The sequence below is a fragment of the Mesoplodon bidens genome (assembly GCF_964165515.1).
Source record: "Mesoplodon bidens genome assembly, chromosome: 17".
In the NCBI taxonomy this organism is placed as follows: domain Eukaryota; kingdom Metazoa; phylum Chordata; class Mammalia; order Artiodactyla; family Ziphiidae; genus Mesoplodon; species Mesoplodon bidens.
The window spans coordinates 26119716-26141592 of record NC_138174.1 but is presented as its reverse complement, the minus strand read 5'-3'; positions in this window follow the sequence as shown (position 1 = coordinate 26141592).

Below are 21877 nucleotides of genomic sequence, written 5' to 3'. Positions count from 1 at the left end.
CACTACCAAACGTAAGGTAGATAGATAGTGGGAAGCAGACGCATAGCACGGGGAGATCAGCTCTGTGCTTTGTGACCGCCTGGAGGGGTGGGGTGGGGAGGGTGGGAGGGAGGGAGACACTGGAGGGAGGGGATATGGGAACAAGTGTGTGTGTGTGGTTGATTCGCTTTGTTATAAAGCAGAAACTAATTAAAAAAAATAAATTTAAAAAAAGGAAATAAAATGAAAATAAATAAATAACAAAGGTCAAGTGTGATGTGTGTTGTGATGGCAAGTTGAGGGAGTTCCAGGTACAAATGGCGAGGAACTAACCACAGCCTGAGGTGAGCGGAATCTCCCCACAGAAATGACACCCATGCTGGGACCTGACATAAGAGTTTGCTGGGTGCAAAGGAAACAGCTGTGAAGGCCCAGAGGTCAGAGAGCTGGCTGTATCCGAGGACCCAAAGAAACCCAGCATGGCTGGGCAAGAAGCATGAGGGAAGGGTAGACGGCCAAGAAGCTGGCGAGGTCAGCGGGGCCGCCTGGTGAGGGTGACATCACCCTTGATTGAAATTCTTCCCCATTTGTTTCCCATCCCCGCTGTTCCACATTGCTTCCCCACATCCCAACCTTCCGTCTCCTCCTCCTTTACTGAGGTGTTTCCCTCGGGTGCAGCTCTAAACGGTTCCCTGTATTCATTCAGCCTGGCTTCCTTGTCTCCTTGGAGGAGGAAGAGCTGGTCAGTATGAGAAGCAGGCACTGACTGAGCATCTGCAGGGGTCAAACCTTGTGCTAGGAACTGAGTGGGTACAATCACGGGAGAAAATGCCAACCATTAACGACAGCTCTCTGTCCCCTCGGATATCAGAGGACTGAGATGGGACCACAGAGAGGAGAGTGTTGGAAGGAACGAGTGAGTGGGGGGATCACCATCCTGGATCCGGGGAGGGCAAGGATCTGCCATGGATTTGCTTGGCGCACACGTCTGCTTCGTCCTTTTCCATCTCCTCTATTTTCCTGTTCTGAAGCAGCGCTTGACAATGCAGTGAGGAGACGGAACAATAATGTGTGAAGAGGCGTGTGTTTTCTGTCAAAGCAACAAAACAGGATAGAACGACAGTGAGACCTGGGACAAAGCACTGAAAGGCTGACCTTGCTCTCGACCCTGAGGACGAGTAGAGAAGAGAGCTCTGAGACTCTCCTGCCCAACGCACCCAAGTGGGGGAGTTGAGGGAACAAAAACAATGATGGATAAACAAGCCAGGTTGCTTGGTTGGTGCTTTCAAGAATTGTGACATGTTAAGGGAAGTGACTCAGACAAGTCATAGACACCTGAAGCAAGGAAGAGATACACATCAAACCAAAGGGAAACATTACTAGAAAGTGTACTGATTGTGAATCTTTCATTACAACTGACTGAGACACTAACTTATATGTACTCAAACCAACCAGAAGTATCACCAAGAGTCAGTATCTCTCCATCTCCACCTCTCTTCCAGGTGGTTTTATTCTCAAATTCCACATGGCAGCAAGATGGCCTTTGGCAGGTCCAAGACTACAGCATCTTGGCTTCAAATGCAACAGAAAAGAGTACTGCTCTTTCCTCACCAGATGATAAAAACTGACAGAGCCCTTACTCCATGCCCGACACTGATCTAAGGGCTTTCCTTATGGTATTTATTGATTGCACCACAATCCTGCATTTTTCGAGACACAGAGGAGTGAGGTAACTTCCACAAGCCATTTATCTAGTTAGTGACAGAGGGAGCATTTGGACCCAGAAGTCAGGACCCAGAGTCTGGACTCCTAATCACTATGCTGGGCTGCCTTCAGCCTGACGTCTGTGGATGGGAGTGGATCAGGTGTTGTATTCCTGCACCAACCTTGAACTTGATGCTGTGACTAGCCAGACTTGAGTCACATCCCACACAGGGCTGGGAGCAGACTCAAGGCCACCTGAACCGTGGGCTGATTGTGGATAGGGTGGTTACCCAGGGTCAAGTCACTTGTCACTTTTTAACTTAAGTAGGAGTTTTTCGAGAGGCCCATTAGGTCTTTCAATTATACCAGCTTTCTGAGTCTATGGGGAGGTGGACGTTCCATTGAACGCTTTCTCCAAAGCCTAGCACTGTGCATTCTGAAGTGAAATGAATGCCCTCGTCTCTATTAATAATGTCTGGAACTATTCCCAAGAGGGTAAGGAGTGTCCTGGTGAAGCCTTATGTTGTGGCTTTAGTATATGTAGGGACATCCGTTACCTTGATTTATATTTTGAGTGTCTCTGAGGCAAGCGATTCTCAGAATGGGGCAACACTTAGGCTAAGAGTTTGTAAAAGGTGCAGATGGGGTCAATTTTTTGGCCAGGGCATCCAGTGCTAAGATGACTGCCTGGAATTTGACCAGCTGTGATGAGGCTTGGATCCCAGCTGTTACTGGGGACATCTTAGTTACGAGACAGAAAACAACAATATTCCACTGAACTCCATCACATGGACGGTGTGATTTCACCTGTAAAGTCCGTAAAATCCCATTGCTATTAACTCTGTTAATCCCATGGAGCCCTCAGGTAGGCAAGGAATCTTGGAGACTGTTGTCTTCCTCCAGCACCATGGTATAGGGCAAGGGATTGAGGATGGGGGAGGCCATCCTTGTAGAGTGGAAGGTGCCAGAGGGTCCACGAAGAGTAGCCCCCACTTGCTGCAACTAGGGAAAGCCCACGTGCAGCAATGAAGACCCAACACAGCCAAAAATTAATTAATTAATTAAAAATTTTAAAAAAACTCTCTTCATTGCGGTATACGGACTTCTCATTGCAGTGGCTTCTCTTGTTGCGGAGCACAGGTTCTAGGCTCATGGGCTTCAGTACTTGTGGCACGCAGGCTCAGTAGTTGTGGCTCGCAGGCTTGGTAGTTGTGGCTCACGGGCTCTAGAGCGCAGGCTCAGTAGTTGTGGCGCACGGGCTTAGTTGCTCCATGGCATATGGGATCTTCCCGGACAAGGGCTCGAACCCGTGTCCCCTGCATTGGCAGGAGGATTCTTAGCCACTGCGCCATCCACACTTGTAGAGTGGAAGGTGCCAGAGGGTCCACGTTTGGCTCCATTCTGCAGGAGGGCAGCCTCAGTAGCTGTGCCAAGCTTGTGGGGTGCTGTTTCCATGACTCAAGGCATAATGGGCAGCTGGTAGAGAGGGTCATGGGCTCAGGGTCTGTTAGAGCTTCTGCTTCCAAGAGAGCCCAGTGAGTGGCCAGCAATCTCCACCCTGATGGTGTATAGCACAGTGCCTTGAGGAAAGGCAGTTTCTTGTATCAGAAGCCCATGGGCAACTTATGGCCTATGATCGCAGGCAATCCAGAGACTCCCTGAGAGGAGGGTGCTAAAGCCTCTGCAGTGAAGGGCCTTCCAAGAGCACTAACGGGAATTCCTGATGATTTCAATTTGGACAGATTCTCGAGTCTTTGGTTGGAGGGGGCCCCATTCAAGGTGGGCAGATTTGTGAGTAAAAGCACAAATGGATTAAGTAAAAACTTTAAATGTGGACTATGTTGCCTTCAGAGACCCCAAATGGCTAAAAGATCTTGGGTTTCAGGAATTCCCTGGCAGTCCAGTAGTTAAGACTCTGTACTTTCACTGCTGAGGGTGAGGATTCAATCCCTGGTCGGGGACTAAGATCCCACGTGCCACACGGTGCGGCCAAAAAAAAAAAGATGTTGGGCTTCTATTAACATTTGGGTGCTAAAAAGGTCAGTAGCTGTTTCTTGATAGTCTCAGGAATAGAACATCTCTCGATTTACTAAATACTTTTCAAAAATTTAACCAAGGTGACAGGACCTTACACTATGTGTAAGGCAATCGCCAATCCCTTTTTTCTAAGTTATTTTCTGTTTGTATGTCCTTAATGAGTGTGTCAAATGAATGTGTTTAGTGGAGAATGTCATCAACACAGTGTCACACCCGTGCTCCCAAGAAAGGCAGATACAGCTAAGAGCTTCCCTGTAAAGACAGTGCACAGCGAAGGCAGCTGAAGGGCTTCATGGACAGCCTGGTAAAGGTGAACACACTCCTTCAGAGGTGAAGGCAAACAAAATCTCAGAGGCTGCTGAAATAGGCACTGAGCAGAACATGTTAACCAAATCTATAATAGCAAATATTTACTGGTGGCTGATGGGATGAAGTCAGTAATTTGAATGAGATATTGAGTGCTGGGTATGGAAACCTAAGTGCATGGAGCCACAGCATTAAGGTTACAGTGATTTGTAAAGAAATATATACTCATTTAAACATCTATATATAATTCCAGTTATACATATATCATGTTTATTGAAAAAGTGGAAAAAAATTTAAAAACTTAAAAAAAGAAGTCCCAACTTCCCACCTTCCAGAAGTGGCTCCTGTTGCCATCTCAGCCTGAGAAGACCCAGGCCTGACAGCTATCGCCATCGCCCACCCCAGGTCAGCCTGCTTAAAGGAGCTGGCAGCACTGGGGACAGCAGATGGGATCCTCTCGGCCTCTTTCTCTGCCCGGGCGAGGGCCCTCCCCAGTGGCAATGGTTTCCTTAACCGTACAAACCTGGGCTTGAGTCAGGTTTGAACTAACCCTTTTGCCATGCCACAGGGGTGCCATGGGTGTCTTTCTGTTTCTGTTTTTGTTGTATAACTCTGAAAATTAGGCTCTTTGCTGTGTCAGAGGCAGCAGAATGGTGCAGCAGAGGATACCTGGGCCCACGACCAAGAGGCTGGTGGATAGAAACCATCCTGTTAAAGCCCTGGCTTTTCCCGCAGTGCTTCCCTCCCTCTTGTTTTTCTCTCTGTACAAATTTCCCTCAGAGCATTCGAGACCGCTAGCTGCATAGAGTCGCAGCTTTCAGGTTCTGTCTCCATCCAATTACTCACAGCACAGACCTTCTGGCCACCTCAGGAGCCAGTTATTTAGCAAAGAGCAGCTTAGAAAAGCTGCTGGAGGCCCTCGGCTGTGGCTGGGCCATTCTGTTTTTGACATTAATTGTTCTGATCATCTCCTATTCACTCCACTGGCGAGGATGGATCCCTTGCCTTAAATAGTAAGAGATGGCCAAACACAGGACACCTGACCAGACAGATGAAATGGGCAGCAGTTCCTTAGTCATAGATACTCACCAGCCCAGGGCAGGAAAACATCTGCCATGCAGGGCCACAAGTGGGTTACGCTCAGAGACAGAATGAACACGCAGGGGTTGTAGGGAACAGGCTTGTAGTACCAAGATGGTGCAGTGGCCCCTGGTTCCAGTGGGAGGAAGTGACTGGCTGTTTGAATAATTTCACAGGCTGGCAGGGAAGTGAAACCTGTTGGGGTGAGGACTGGATAGAGTGTACCTGGTCCAACTGCTGCAGGAACTGGCCAGGTGGGGAACCTTTGCTGCTGGGTGGAGAGCGTATCTGGCAACAGTGAGGAAACTCAGACATAGGCCTTTGGGGCCCTGTGAAGCTTAGAGATGACAAGACAGCAATTGCACCTTAATTTCAGGCCTTCTCCTACATCTCTGCCCCCAAAACCCATCCTGAATATCATCCTCTTCTGATCTCCTCCATCTCTATCACCTGAGTGACAGCCAGCATCACCCTCACCTGTTCTACTCCACTAGCCACACATGCAGTCTCTGCCTCACTCATCTCCACTCCCCACCCCATCATAGCCCATACTTTACCCAACATCTACAATAAATGTGTGCGTTCCCTACTGCAAACACATCAAAATATTCCCATCCCACTTAAAATAAAGTAACATGACTCATCATGGCCTACAGTCCCTATAAGATCTGGGCGTTACTTCCGTTTCCAACTTCATTCCCTCCCTTCTCTGCCCACCGTTTGCTTTGCTACAGCCACCATGGTCTTCTTTATTTCCCTCCAGTGTGTCAAGATTATTCTAATCTAAGGCCCTTCCCACTTGCTGTCTTGAAATCATCTTCCCCAGGATATTTGCAAAACTGCTGCTTCTCATGATTCGGGTCTCATGTTAAATGTCACCAGACCCACCCTAACCATGCTTACCATGCTTTATCTTTCTTCATAGAACTTATCCATACTTCATTACATTACATAATTTGTTTTACTTATGTATTATTTGTAGTCTCTACTAGAATATATATTACAAGGAGGCAGGGACCCCTTCTATCTAATTTTCCACTATATCTTTAGCATCTAGTATCATGTCTAATGTATAATAGGAGACCAATGAATGTTTGATAAATGGAACAACAAATGAATAAAGGAAGAATGAAAAAAGCAAACAAATGAAATTGCCTGTACTATACTTAACGCACAGTAGATAACCACTATCTACCCTCTTCAGGAGTATTTTTAGCATTACAAGCCAACCTTTCCCTAATTAGGAGTGTGCACTAGGGTTACATTCTGACTATGTGTACTTATGATTATGCCTTATCACCCTCTGAGGAGTTGCATGCTCCTTAATGTCAGGCATCTCATCTTCCTTATTCTTATTTCTCCCCAGTAGCTGCCATAAGCAAACAGCAGGTGCTTAATAATCAAGAAGAGCACTTAGTATGTGTCAGTCCCCAGTCTAAGAACCTTACATTTGTTAACTCACCTAATTCTTTCCACAGGCTTGTGAGATGGGGACTACTGTATCCTTATTTTATAGATGAAGAAACTGAGGCACAGAGAGGGTAAGGTACTTTCCCAAGGTCAGCACAGTTACTAGGTGGATCAGCCAGGGCTCTACCAGAGAATTGAAACTAATAAACCTTATCTATATATGTATGTGCATATATATATATATAGATAGATAGATAGATAGATAGATATAGATGTATGTATATGTGTGTATATATACACACATACATACTAGTTTATATATAAACCTACTAGCTTATATAGAAACTTACCAGTGTGTGTGTGTATATATAAATACATGTACATATATATATACACATGGGAGATTGCTAGGAATTAGTTTATGCAATTATGGAGTCTGGCTGAGCAGTCTGAAATCTATGAGGCACGCCACCCCCAGGTTGGGAACTCTTAGGCAGGAGGTGACGCTGTAGTCCACAGGTGGAGTTCCTTTTTCCTCAGGGAAACTGCAGTTTCGCAGTTAAAGCCTTCCACTGATAAGATGAGGCCCACCCAGATTATCAAGGATAATCTCCTTTATGTAAATGTCAGCTGACTGTAAATGTCAACCACATCTATGAAATACCTTCACAGAAACACCTAGATTCATGTGTGATTGAATAACCTCACCTAGCCCAGTGGACACAAAGAATGAACCATCCCAACAGGTAACCCAACCAGGATTTAAGCCAAGCCTTCTGACTCCAAGGCTAAATTCTAAAGCATTGCGATCCACTGCCTCGCCACCAATATTTGTTGAATGAATAAAAATGGAAGAATGACTCTGCTCTGAAAACAGATGTCTGATTCTTCCTGAAATCACCTCCTACCTTTCCTCTCACCTGTCCCCAGGCTTGTTGAATGCCTCAATTTGTCACTTGTTTCCAGGATCTTTTGAGTGGAGATGTTTAAAATATATCTGAAGAGATTTAATGTGTGAAACTTACTCCTTTTCTAGCCAGAGGTCTCTTTAGATGTTAGGGATTTGTGGCAGAAAACCCCCAAATGGAATTTCAGCACATCTGAATTCAAATGTCCTGGTTGCCTGACAATAGGATTGGCAGCCTAACAATTTGCAGGCTGACATGTCTTGCTTTCCTGGGGAGAGTGACTAAAAGCAATTTACACATTACAAAGGGTTGAGAGTGCCTTTTCTTTACCTGCAATGGAGAGCACGGTAACCAATACCAATGTAGAGATTTAGAAAGTTTTTTCTATAGCCTCCCTAGTCTGACTCAAAAGTTGAATTTTGAACATCAATCTTCTTCTTATCATTTCTTTTTTCTGCTTGTTCCTTTTGCCTCTGCTTAAAGACAGCTATCTTTCTTCCCAACACCTCCAAACCATGCCCTTGCCTACATATGGTCAGGAATTCATGACACACAGTGGGTACTGGTGGCACCTTTGAAGACACGAGCCTTTGCCTTTGCTCACTCTTTGCCAGTTCTGCTTCCTCTCCTTTTGAACCAATCAACTGTTAACAGGTTCTGTAACGTGAGCTCTTGAATAGGAAAATCTGGAAATAAGGCACACTGGAGAATTAATACCTGAAAATGAGCACACTGTGTAGTAACTGTTTGAGGCTGTTGCTAATTGTTTCCTATTTCTCTCAGATACTACAGAGTGCTACTTAAATTTGTTACTCAATTTCCTTTAACAACAAAAAGAATATAACTGGATTCAGTAAATATTTACTAAGGCTCTACCCCACAAAAAGCACTTTGGAGGATAAAAAGTTGAATAGAGCACAGGGCCTTGAAAAGCTTCAACTCTAACAGGAGAAACAAGTATATAAATGCAGGGTAGGTGCCATCAGAGGAGCAAAGGCCATGGGCATTCACGAAGGAAGCAGCATTTCAAACACCTTCTCTCAGATGGCCAATATTTATAGGCTGGCCTTGACCTGGGCATGGGGGATCCACTGAGTGGTTAACAGGAGTAATATTCTTCTTTGTGTGTGGCGGGGGGGGCAGTTTGACAATAAACAAATGATTATAAATAAGAATGTCAGTGAAAAGAAAACAGACTCATAGGATATATAGTGACTAGGTAGAAGGGATTATTTTCTGCAGGGTGACTGAGGACACCCTCTCTGAGGAGGTGACATTTGAGCTTAGGCTTGAATTTTAAGAAGCTGAGATATGGGGCTAAGTGGATTGCACACAGATGGAACCACGAATGCCAAGTTCCAGAGGAGAAGATGCTTCTGTTGTTCAGGAATGGAAGGAAGGCCTGTGAAGCAGGAACGCAGGGAACAAGAGAAGTAGGTGGGATGGTTGAGGAGGTACCCGAGACTAGCTACACAGAGCCATTGGAAGCCACCATGGGGATTTAAGAAGGGGATGATGGGGCTTCCCTGGTGGCACAGTGGTTGAGAGTCTGCCTGCCGATGCAGGGGACGCGGGTTCGTGCCCCAGCCTGGGAGGATCCCACATGCCCCGGAGCGGCTGGGCCCGTGAGCCATGACCGCTGAGCCTGCGCGTCCGGAGCCTGTGCTCCGCAACGGGAGAGGCCACAACAGTGAGAGGCCCACATACCGCAAAAAAATAAAAATAAAGAAGGGGATGATGGCATGATCTGACTGATATTTTGCAAAGATCACCTTGGCTGCTAACTGGACAATGTTTCCTGTGGGTCACTCATAGAAATAGGGAGACCAGTTAGGGGACTGCTGTGGTCATCCAGGGCACGTGGTAACTTGGAAGGAGCTCTATTGGGGAGATGGTGAGAACGTGGGGAATATATTTGGTAGTAAAACTGACAGATGTTGCTGATGGAGAGATGGTGGACGAAGGGGCAAGAAAGCATCATGGCCACCCCCCACTATGTTTTTTGTCCCAGGCAACGTGGTAGATGGTGATGCCATTCATGGAATTGGGAAGCCTCTCAGAATGTAGTCATTATCGCAGGTTCAGAGGGAGCTAGAAGCACATTCCAGACAAGGGGAGGAGCATGGACACGGCCTGAGTCAAGGTTGAGAGCAACACTCCTAGGAAACATTTGGCTGGAAGGCAATGTACCTGTCAGAAAGCTGGGAGGCCCTGAGGCTGTAGAGGTCAAGGTCCTATACTGAGGCCCTAAAATAGTGAGGGCCATGAATGCTGTGGGGGAGGGAGGAAGAAGATGTACTTGATGAGAGAGGCACAAATAATTCAAAAATTAAGAAAAAAAGAAAAACTGGAAAAGTCTCATGCACGGACTTAGTAACAACTAAGTAAATCCAAAACCCAAAGGGACCCAAGGGAGCAGCTCATAAGCCACACAGGCCGAGCACAGAGAGTGCTTAGAAAACCACCAAGGACTATCTTATCAGAACTCTTGGAGGTGCCTTTTATGTCGCCATTTCCTCAGAATGTTGCTCTGCACAGCAGGAGGATGGGGGCCCACTTATTTAAGAATGACAGAGTAAAGGGTCACTTCCTGACACATATCTGTGATCCACAAGTTTACATGGATATAAAAAAATAAGCTATTTGAAATTTTCAATAGCTTGACAAAATGCACCTAAAATATTTGTTTAAAGAGAACTTAGGGGGCTTCCCTGGTGGTGCAGTAGTTAAGAATCAGCCTGCCAATGCAGGGGACACGGGTTCGAGCCCTGGTCCGGGAAGATCCCACATGCCGCGGAGCAACTAAGCCCGTGCAACACAACAACTGAGCCTGCGCTCTAGAGCCCGCAAGCCACAACTACTGAAGCCCACGTGCCTAGAGCCCGTGCTCCACAACAAGAGAAGCCACCGCACCACAACGAAGAGTAGACCCGCTCGGCGCAACTAAAGAAAGCCCACGTGTAGCAACAAAGCCCCAACGCAGCCAAAAATAAATAAATAAATTTATTTTTAAAAAAAGAGAGAGAACTTAGGGGTTAGCTAATTCCCTCCCCAACACATGCTATTTTCTCCATCAAAACCAGGACAATGATTTTCAGGGGGAGAAGGGGTCCCACACCTGCTCTGCACCACAAGGCTGTGTCAGAATGACACGAGGAGCCATTCAAACCACATGCCTCCCTCCCAGAATTGCTGAAATGCTGGCCTGCTTATGGGGTGGGACTCTCCAGCCTGAGAAGCATCCATAAAGAAAGAGAGAAAGTTGAGAACTTCTGAGCCCAGGGTTCCTATAGGCATCTGCTTTTTGTCCATTTCAGTCACTGATATGCAATTTTATATCAGTTGGCAGAGTCTAAGGAAAAGAAAAAGGATCAGACAGGTTTCTGAAATCAAATTATTGCTTTTCTGACAGATGCCATTGCGCTGCTTACAAGTATTTTTCCTATTAAGTTTTAGCGAGTGCAAGGGCTATAGTAAATAACCTTTCATCTACAGAAGCTTTTCAAGGAACAAATAAGGAGTAATGCAAAGTAATCCTGGGAGAAGTTTAAAGAGAGATTGTATCACCTGAATTTAAAGTAATAGAATAGAAGGAAAGGTAAGAAACTATATCCAATTGCTTTCTCTGGTATCCTTCTTTCTAATATATAATTTATATGCAAATGTTTATGTTATTGTAATAATAATTAAGTCTACTTGTGTTGGAAAAATATATATATATGACTTTACATTTAAGGCAGCAAAAAAAAAAAAAAGTCTAAGATTAAGCAAAAGTACCTCGACACATTTAGGAAGGTTTTGATAACAAATAGTTAATGGATAATTCAGTTTTCAGTTTCTAATTTTGCATATTTTCTTTTCCTCTTGGGCTAGATAAGAGACATAGATAAGTTCTCTGGTATATGATAGTGGGCTTGCTGTGAGGTAGTATTTACATTTTTTTAAAGGCTCTGTAACCAGGCAGGACTCTATGGGACCTGCTGGGGACACAGCCCTCCCCCATATCCTCTGCTTTAGCTCCTCTCTGAAGTACCTAGATAACAGTATCTGATGCATATTTTCTGAGTTGTTTTACAGATGCTAAAACCAACACTAAATAGAAGAAATTAACAACTTGATGACCACAGCAGGTGGCCCCCACACTTACTGGAGCCTAAAGATTGATAATGTAAACCCTGATGATACCACCCCGTTATCTCACTATCAACCAATCAGAGAATTGTGCACAGCTGACCACATACCCTGGGACGCCCCTCCCTCACTTGGCCTTTAAAACTGCTTTCCTGAAACCCATCGGAGAGTTCGGGTGTTTTGAGCACTAGCTGCCCTGGACTCCTTGCTTGGTGCCCACTATAAACGCTGCAGTTTACTTCACCACAACCCATGTCCGTAGATTGGCTTTACTGTGCACGGGCAAGTGGACCCAAGTTTTGTTCCGTAACAGCTCAACTAGAGTTTATCACGCAATAACCACCACATTTCCAGGAGAAGCTAGGCAACCTCCTAATATTGCACATGAAAAAGAAACAAGACCAGGAGAAAGTGGGAGTTTGCACTTGTTTGAAACATACCATGCATAGCTAATCAGTTAGAAAACCTTGGATTACAACCAAAGCATAACAGAAGAATATAAATGAACACAGAGCATGTGAGAGATTCTTGCTGGCGGAAAAAAAAAAAAAACACCTTGAATTATCAAGTAGTTTTCTGAACATTGAAAAATAGAAGACATTCAATTATTGGCAGTCCACATCCTCGATTAGGCAAATCTGTGTGTCAGTCAAGCAGAATATACAACAGAATAATTTAGGTTCACTCTCTCTCAATCTGCAAACATAATCATTTTCCTATGGAAACCTGGCAATGTCACACCTCATTTCTCATCAGACTAAAGAACATTGTGCAGTCTTGAGGTGTTTTAGGTCGCCTTTCCCAAATGAATCCCAGTACATTTCCACTCCCCTTAAAGACTGTTATCACATACAATTAAAGCTAAACTGTACTCGCCAAAACAAGATAACAAATCGCTCGTTCTGGTACAGGAGCCCCGGATTTCTTTTTAATCATTCTCTGTCACCTGCTCACAAAATTTAGCAATTGAACCATTTGTGATGGGACCCCACTCCTTATTAGTGAGTTAGTTATGGTTATTGCCATAATTATAACTTTAAAACTTTACAAAATAATTAGTACTTAACAGCTTTATATGGTGATACATCATAGTGAAGCAGTAATAATGTACCAGAAATAAAAATTTGGAAAATCTTACTTTTTTTTTTTTTGTCTTTCTGTTTGGGGGAATCTTGGTGATGATAAAATAAAACCAATACAATAATTTAGAATTTGCAGTGTTTGGGGAAAGATTATAGATTCACATATACATCCACAGACTGAATGACTTTGCTCTTTTCCAATGTACCAGTCAGGATAGGCTAGGCTCACAAAACTCAGTGGCTTAACACAGCAAAGTTTATTCCTCACTCATGCTAGTGACTGATCTAAGGTAACAGTGAGGGCTCTGACCAATATATTCAGTCAGGGACCCAAGGGAGCAGAGTCCCCACCTCAACATGTGCTTCCAAAGCAGAAAAAAGGAAGCCACTCAGATTGCTTCTGTTCACCTTCCATTGGCAAAAGCAAGTCACAGGGCAAAGCCTGCTTTCGAAAGGAGAGAGAGGAAGTGCAATCCTACCACGTGCCTAGAAGGTGGAGAATCAGAATATTCGTGAGCAGTGCTGGTGACCACCCCATCCAAGAAGGCAGAAAGGTGGCTCAGTGGTCATTGAAGGGTAGGTGCCTTGACAATCCCAGGAGGAAACATGAAGTGGATGGGATCATCTTTTTTTCTATATCTTAACCTCTCCACAGAGGCTACCTATTTCTGCTACTTTGGAGATAGTTTTATAAAATGTTCAGTATTCTGGGCTTCCCTGGTGGCACAGTGGTTGAGGGTCCGCCTGCCGATGCAGGGGACACGGGTTCGTGCCCTGGTCCGGGAAGATCCCACTTGCCGCGGAGCAGCTGGGCCCGTGAGCCATGGCTGCTGATCCTGCACGTCCGGAGCCTGTGCTCTGCAACGGGAGAGGCCACAACAGTTAGAGGCCCGCGTACCGCAAAAAAAAAAAAAAGTTCAGTATTCAATACAGAGAAAAACTGCTGATCAGAGGGCAGGTTGCATATGTTGTAGGACAAACTTCCTTCTTAATTCATGGGCCTGGATGGAGTGCCCTCCTCAGCTAGTTGGACACCTGGGAGTTCGTGCTTCACTTGCATTGCCAGCTGTGTTCCTATTCGCTAGTGTTCCCTTGTTTGTTATTGTCTGAAATATATACTTAATCAGTATATGCTGCATAAGTAAAGGATGAGTTATGGGAAGAGGGAGTGTCAAGAAGGTCCTAGAAGCAGTTTTCTGTGTACACCTACAAAAACGCACTGCACAATTAAGAGTGTGTGGTCATCACCTGTTAAGAACTCAATATAATATTTAGGTGTGTTGAAGCCCACCAACTGAATCCTGGGAGTACCTCCTTGAAAATGTGTGTAAATAAATTTGTTCAAAACATCCTGACTCTAAGCAAAATTGTAAAGTAGCTTCATGTTTTACCTTCAGTGACATTTTCCTTCCCTAAATCCTCTTTCTCTATTAGTTTCTGATTTTCCGGGTTCCTGCTCCAGAGAGATAACTAATGCTTCCTGAGGCTCCACTCCTTTGGTCACAGAAGAAAGCCGCTCTGATATATTCAAACATTCCACGGAGCTTATTTTGAATGTCTAGTCTCTCCTAAGCAGAGGGAACACGAAGGATTGCTGTTCTCAAGTTGGCTGTCGTCCAGTTAGGGTGATGGAAATGTACACTCTAGAGTTACAACCCATAACAACCAGTCTTCCAGTAGAAGGAAGCCCGGGTTGCAGTGTGTGGAAAGCTTCCTGCAACTGGTGACAACTGGGCTTAGTCTTGAAGAAAAAATAGGTGATCTCAAAACAAAAATTGCACATATGCATGTGCACTGTCACAGAGATGAGAGAGGCGATGGTCGCCTAGTGTATAACCCCTCCAAAGGTAAGTGACTTCACCCAAAGTCAGGCAGGGACAGCTGGAACCAGGCCCTGGATTCTAGCCTGGGAGTCTATGGTCCACACACTACAGACAGACCAGATGCCTGGGCCTGACCTCAGTCACCCTGACATGCCTGTGGGTTATTAGTCCATCTGGAGAAGCCCCAATCTCTCCATGCTCTACCCCACTGATTAAGTGAAAGTTGAGCCCACTATTTACAGTCATTCGAGTTCTTTGAATGAGCAGCATACCAGAAATAGAAAATGTAATCATAATAAAATAATGATAAACATTCCTGTGCCCTGTGTCAGTCACTGTTTGTAGAACTTACACATTTTATCTCTGAATCTTTACAGTCGTGAGGTAGGTGTGCTGATTATGCCCATTCCATGACCCACAGAGAGATGGTGTATTGAGAGGAGTAATTAGCATTGAGTCCTGGGCCAGCCTTCCACCCTGCCCTCCCCTCTCCAAAGCTCACAGGCTTTTCTCTGTTTTGAGTTGAGATTCCCAGGATCATATACTTGGATGCTGCTCACTGCCAACCCCAGACTTCTGGGTGGGTGGCAACAGAGGGAGGAGGTATGGACCTTAAGGAACATTTATTTCTTTATTCCTACTTTTCAGGAGTTGACTATATAGTTCTCATGATGTCCCTGGCAGTCCCGTGGTTAAGACTCCTTACTCCCGATGCAGGGGGCACGGGTTCAATCCCTGGTAGTGGAAGATCCTGCATGCTGCATGGCGAGGCCAAAAAAAAAAAAAGAGAGATAGAGAGAGATGTACTCTTTTCCCATTTTAGAAATGGAATGACTGATTCTGATGCACACTGAAGAACACCTGAGCTAGGGGAACTGAGAATTGTGAAGGTGAAGGGATAGATTTTTAGGGTGAGAGAATGTGCAAAGGCACTGAGGCAGAGAGAAACATGATCACACGTTCAGGAAATGGGCAGAAGCCCTTGTGTGGCTGGAGTCCAGAAAAGCAGGAGAGCCAGCTCAGCTCTCCTCCCCGGGGAGGCAGCAGAGGCCAAGCCAGTGCAGGTTCAGTCAGGGAAGGATGTGGACTTTTTTCTGTAAGCAATGGGCAGCCACTGTAGGTTTCTAAGCTGGAGTGGAACAAAACCAAGTTTGCACTGGGCAAGGATCACTCCAACGGCAGTGCGGAGAATGGATTAAACAGAGGAAGGGTGGATTGAAAAGACCAGCTGAGAGGCTGTTGGGTTAGCAAGATGAGAGGTGACCTTGGCCGTGGAGAGGAGGGAAAGAGCATGTTCAAGAGCTCGTCAGGAGGTGGAAGCCTCAGTCCGTCCTCCACACAGCAGCAAGATTTGAAAAGTGAATCACCTCTTGTTAGTCTTCCACTTAAAACTCTTGAAAGGCTCCCCATGCCCTTGGGATGATTCCAGAATCCTTTCCAGAAAGCCAGGCTCCTGCGGCCTCTCCTAGTGCTCTACCCTCCAGCCCCAGGCTCTCTTTGTTCTGGCCTCAGGGTTTGTTTGTTTTTGTTTTTGTTTTTTGCAGTATGTGGGCCTCTCACTGTTGTGGCCTCTCCCGTTGCAAAGCACAGGCTCCAGACGCACAGGCTCAGCAGCCATGGTTCACGGGCCCAGCCGCTTCGTGGCATGTGAGATCTTCCCGGACCAGGGCACGAACCCGTGTCCCCTGCATCGGCAGGCGGACTCTCAACCACTGCAACACCAGGGAAGCCCTGGCCTCAGGGTTTTTCACAGGCTGTTTCTTCTGACTGAATCACTCTTCCAGCAACGTCGACAGGGAGGGCTCCTCCTTGGTTTTTAAACCTCAGCTTAAATGTCCCCTCCTCAGAGCAGACTTCCCAGACCACCGAGTGGAAGCAGGGACCCACAATATTATCTTCCTCAGCACCTCATGGACCCCCTTTCCAGGCCTTAGAGCAGTCTGTCATTTTCTTTCCCTGTTTTGCATTTTACTGCCTTTTGTTTGTCTCTTCATGAGGAATGTGAGATCCATGAGAGTGGGGACACTGTCTGTCTTGTTCCTCCAGCCCAGCAGCTGCCCTGGTACATGGTCACCCCTCAACAAGCGCTCACCACATTAGCAAATCAATTCACGTGGACAGCTCAGGAAGTGCCAAGGTTCAGGCAGGCACAGAGGCTGAGTGGAGGTGACCTTCTCCAAGGACCAGATTTGGTAGAAAATAATCATATTTTAGATCGAGAAGCTACATGTCACCTTCTCTTTATTTCTCCTTTCTTCCTTATTACTTCCCTGAGATGTTTTTTTTCAGAAGGTAGCAAGTTCAGAGCCATTGGCCTAGAAACTCCCAGACAAGGTGTGGAGTTTGCCAATTGTCTTCTCCCAGTGTTGCTTGTTATACCCATGTTTTGTTTCATTTTCTTAGAAGTTGCCAGGACAATGAAAAGTCTACCTCATTTAACCAGATGACCAAAACAGCAAAAGGTCAAATTCAGCTGCATTTTTAGTATTGAGGAGATTTTCAGATTACTAAGAAAAAGACCCTCTTCTATACATATGGTTTTAATTAGTATTATTTCCTTTCCTATTATGATTGCAAACTTTCTATTTGCAGCCTCACTTCCAATGAGTAATCTTTATCATTCTCCATAGAAGTCAAGGTTTAGAAAATTGTATAATCCCTATATTCTAACTCAGGAAATTGAAGCAGAGATAGATTACCTTTGCCAAGAAAGAGAGGGGTTTGATGGCTGAGTCAGCTTCAAATTCATGGCGTATCCCAGGCTTTGAACACTTTGCTAATGAATTGTGCACTATTTTCTTTTCTGTTTGCTTCCATGAGTATCTACCAAGCCATCAGCATCATATAAGACCAGTATCCAAGCTACAAAGGCTTTTCAAATTGCTAACACCAGACATGGTTCAGGCTCTAAGTACCAGGAAGCAACTGGGAACAGGTGCTTTTGAATTAGACATAAATCTAAGCAATGCTGCAATATATAGCAAACGGAGGGAAAAGACCTTGTCTCATTAAAGAGCTAACAGGAGAGTGTATCTGATAGTAAAATCTTGGCAGACATGAAATACCTGTTTACTGCCAAATTCTAGTCACACAACATTAAGATTACCTATTTAAGCACATAGCCCTGGCTGCTCATCATATATAATTCTATCAAGGAATCTCCCCTGTGAATCTCAGTTGCCTTTAGAGTGAGTAGAAACACTATTGCCAAGATAACCAGGGCCCAAACTTACAGGCATTTCTAGATAAAAATTAATCCGTCGAATTGTGCCCGGAAGCAAATCAGTGACTAATGGAGACCAGCAAGCAAAGGCATAACTAAACTCTTGGCGCTTGTATCAGCCAAAGCTCTTGAATAATTTTCCAGGGTAGCTCCTTAGTGGAGCACATAGACAAAATCCCAGCTGAGCTTTAGAAATGGGAGCTAGGCAGGCGTGGTCTGTTTAATTTTCCTTTATCCTCTGTCCTGGCCTTCTTCCATGATTGTGTTTGAGGGTCTTGAGTTTGTTACCGGGTGACAAACTCATGCCCCATGAAAAAGGTAATTTTTTGACTTTTATGCAGCCGAAAGGTAATTTTAAGAAAAATCCTGGGTTTATCTCTGGGCTTTCTATCCTGTTCCATTGATCTATATTTCTGTGTAAGTGGTGCTGGAAAAACTGGACAGGTACATGTAAAAGTATGAGATTAGAACACTCCCTAACACCATACACAAAAATAAGCTCAAAACGGATTAAAGGTTTAAATGTAAGGCCAGACACTATCAAACTCTTAAAGGAAAACATAGTCAGAACACTCTATGACATAAATCACAGCAAGATCCTTTTTGACCCACTTCCTAGAGAAATGGAAATAGAAACAAAAATAAACAAATGGGACCTAATGAAACTTCAAAGCTTTTGCACAGCAAAGGAAACCATAAAGAAGACCAAAAGACAACCCTCAGAATGGGAGAAAATATTTGCAAATGAAGCAACTGACAAAGGATTAATCTCCAAAATTTATAAGCAGCTCATGCAGCTCAACAACAAAAAAACAAACAACCAAATCCAAAAATGGGCAGAAGACCTAAATAGACATTTCTGCAAAGAAGATATACAGATTGCCAACAAACACATGAAACAATGCTCAACATCATTAATCATTAGAGAAATGCAAATCAAAACTACAATGAGATATCATTTCACACCGGTCAGAATGGCCATCATCAAAAAATCTAGAAACAATAAATGCTGGAGAGGGTGTGGAGAAAAGGGAACACTCTTGCACTGCTGGTGGGAATGTAAATTGATACAGCCACTATGGAGAACAGTATGGAGGTGCCTTAAAAAACTACAAATAGAACTACCATATGACCCAGCAATCCCACTACTGGGCATATACCCTGAGAAAACCATAATTCAAAAAGAGTCATGTACCAAAATGTTCATTGCAGCTCTGTTTACAATAGCCAGGACATGGAAGCAACCTAAGTGTCCATCATCGGATGAATGGATAAAGAAGATGTGGCACATATATACAATGGAATATTACTCCGCCATAAAAAGAAATGAAATTGAGTTATTTGTAGTGAGGTGGATGGACCTAGAGTTTGTCATACAGAGTGAAGTAAGTCAGAAAGAGAAAAACAAATACTGTATGCTAACACATATATATGGAATCTAAGAAAAAAAAAAAAGGTCATGAAGAACCTAGGGGTAAGATGGGAATAAAGACCCAGACCTACTAGAGAATGGACTTGAGGATATGGGGAGGGGGAAGGGTAAGCTGTGACAAAGTGAGAGAGTGACATGGACATATATACACTACCAAACGTAAAATAGATAGCTAGTGGGAAGCAGCCGCGTAGCACAGGGAGATCAGCTCAGTGCTTTGTGACCACCTAGAGGGGTGGGATAGGTAGGGTGGGAGGGAGGGAGATGCAAGAGGGAAGATATGTGGGAACATATGTATATGTATCACTGATTCACTTTGTTATAAAGCAGAAACTAACACACCATTGTAAAGCAATTATACTCCAATAAAGATGTTAAAAAAAAAAAAAAAAAGAAAACTCCTGGGAAAAAACTATCCCATGGGGATAGTTTTAATCAAGTAGCACCATATTTCCCATATAAATGTTGCATAGGGACTGCCAGGAAAATAACCCATTAAGTAAAATATTCCAAAATTCAATCTAATAAAGCTGGTTAGGAAAATCCATCCTTCTACTTTGGAATAGAATATATAATAAAACTAGGAAAATGTTTAGCATGGCATTACAATCTACAAGCCTAGTGTAATCCAGAGCATTTGCAGAAAAGCAGAGTAAGAAATGGGAAAATAAAAGGGTGACAGCATTCTAGCACAGCCACAATTCACAGATCTACCTTCAAATAAAAGAAAAAGAAAATCAATTCAGTTAAAGATGTCAGGATGGAACAATTATTCATGGCTAATTACTTTTTAAAAGATAGTGACGATGGGTTAGTTTTCCCTGATACTGATGAAGGAAAACCTTTGGGGAAATCATTTGCAAAGGTTAGCAAGGGTACGAATTATTCTCTGATATGTTGGAAGGCAAAGAAGAGGGAATAATAAGTAAAATACTAGTACAGCCTAGAGAAGGTCATCAAAACAACGGAGCTGATACTATAAATTACCATTTTCTAAAATCCAAACCTGTCATCAATGTGTATCCCAATGAATTATTTCCTCGAAAAGATGGTTTGTTATGAAATGCTCAGAACCTCACCAGACAAATGACTTTAAATAATTTCGTTCAGGAGTACATTGTGAAAGACAAGATTAGATGTAGTCGTTCTACCTATAAATTAAGAATACTTTCAGAACAGTTACTGGAGTACTATTTTAATGTGTGCTCTTGGCTTTGGTCTTGAAAAGTTGGTGATGTGTAGTGACACCTGCTCTCAGAGTTTACCTGAAAAAAAACCAGAAAAACCTGGGTGGTTTTCATAGTCTTTGAATGTAGGTTAATTATAGATTATAGCCTAGAGCTGTGATCAAAGAGCATGCACGTTTGTAAGAGATGAACAGACTGTGGCATGATTGGCCCATTTATTTGCATCATCAAAGATGCCTGTAAATAACAGGAGGAGATGCAGATCAAAGAAAACCCTTCCCCTGGGTATAGTGAAGCCAGGACTATTTACCATATACTGGATGTTCAGCTATCCCTATGTATACTCTGTCCAAAATACACATAAATGCATATAAATGGATCTATGTATGTGCGGGTGTATATCTAGGGGCTCATACATACATAAGGCCACGTGCTCCCCCTACACAGAGGGATCCCTCTGAGAACGTTGACATTGGCTGATAGGTAGACACACTTTGAACAGAAAATATGCGTTTATCTGCTCTTGTCAAAAGCATGGCGAACAAAATAAAGCCCATTACCTGGGACTGTTTAGACATCCAGTCATGATACAGAAACTTGAAGCAATTACTGAGACAACAGGGTTAATTCCCACTTGGACAGGAATTTATTTACCTTGACTTGCTGAAGTCACAGCTGAAAATCCTCATTTGAATAACATTTAAATGAGTTCATCAGGCATTTTTGCACATCTCCTGTCCGGGCTGCCTCTCCTCCAGGTTGCCTGACCTGTTCACTGCCCTTCCCACTCAACGCCGACACTCTTTGCAACATTCTGCTGATGCATTTTTAGTTGTGCCCAGCTCTCTACCTGCAGCACAAACCCTCCCTTCTATGCTATATGTATCTTTTACAGACCTATACATACCTCCACCTCATAGGTACCATAGCTTATTTATACCTCATTTATCAAGCATAACTCAGGAAGCCTTCTCTGAACCCAGCAGCCCACCATGAGCTCTCTGGCCTCTGGCAGTTCATACTGTCAGACTTCACATCCTCTTACTGTCTCTTGTGATTATTTGTCCTTAATAATTTTTAGTTATAATCGGCTTAAAACCAGACCAGTGCAGAACACATCTTTGTGTCCTTAAAAATGATAGCATCGGGCTTCCCTGGTGGCTCAGTGGTTGAGAGTCCGCCTGCCGATGCAGGGGACACGGGTTCATACCCCGGTCTGGGAAGATCCCACATGCCGCGGAACGGCTGGGCCCGTGAGACATGGCCGCTGAGCCTGCGCATCCGGAGCCTGTGCTCCACAATGGGAGAAGCCACAACAGTGAGAGGCCCGCGTACTGCAAAAAAAAAAAAAAAGAAAAAAAGATAGCATCATATCTTCTTTATAGTAAGTGCTTAAACAACGTTTTGATTCATGGATTGAGTTTAAATGACCCTAAATGTTTTTCCAGATTTTATGCAGGCAAACTTGCCTATGAGCAGATAGCATTCATATAAGCAAACTAGATGAATTTCTGTTGACTGTAACATATATGCCAAAATTCTACATCATGGTGTCATTAGGTAAAATAATTCATC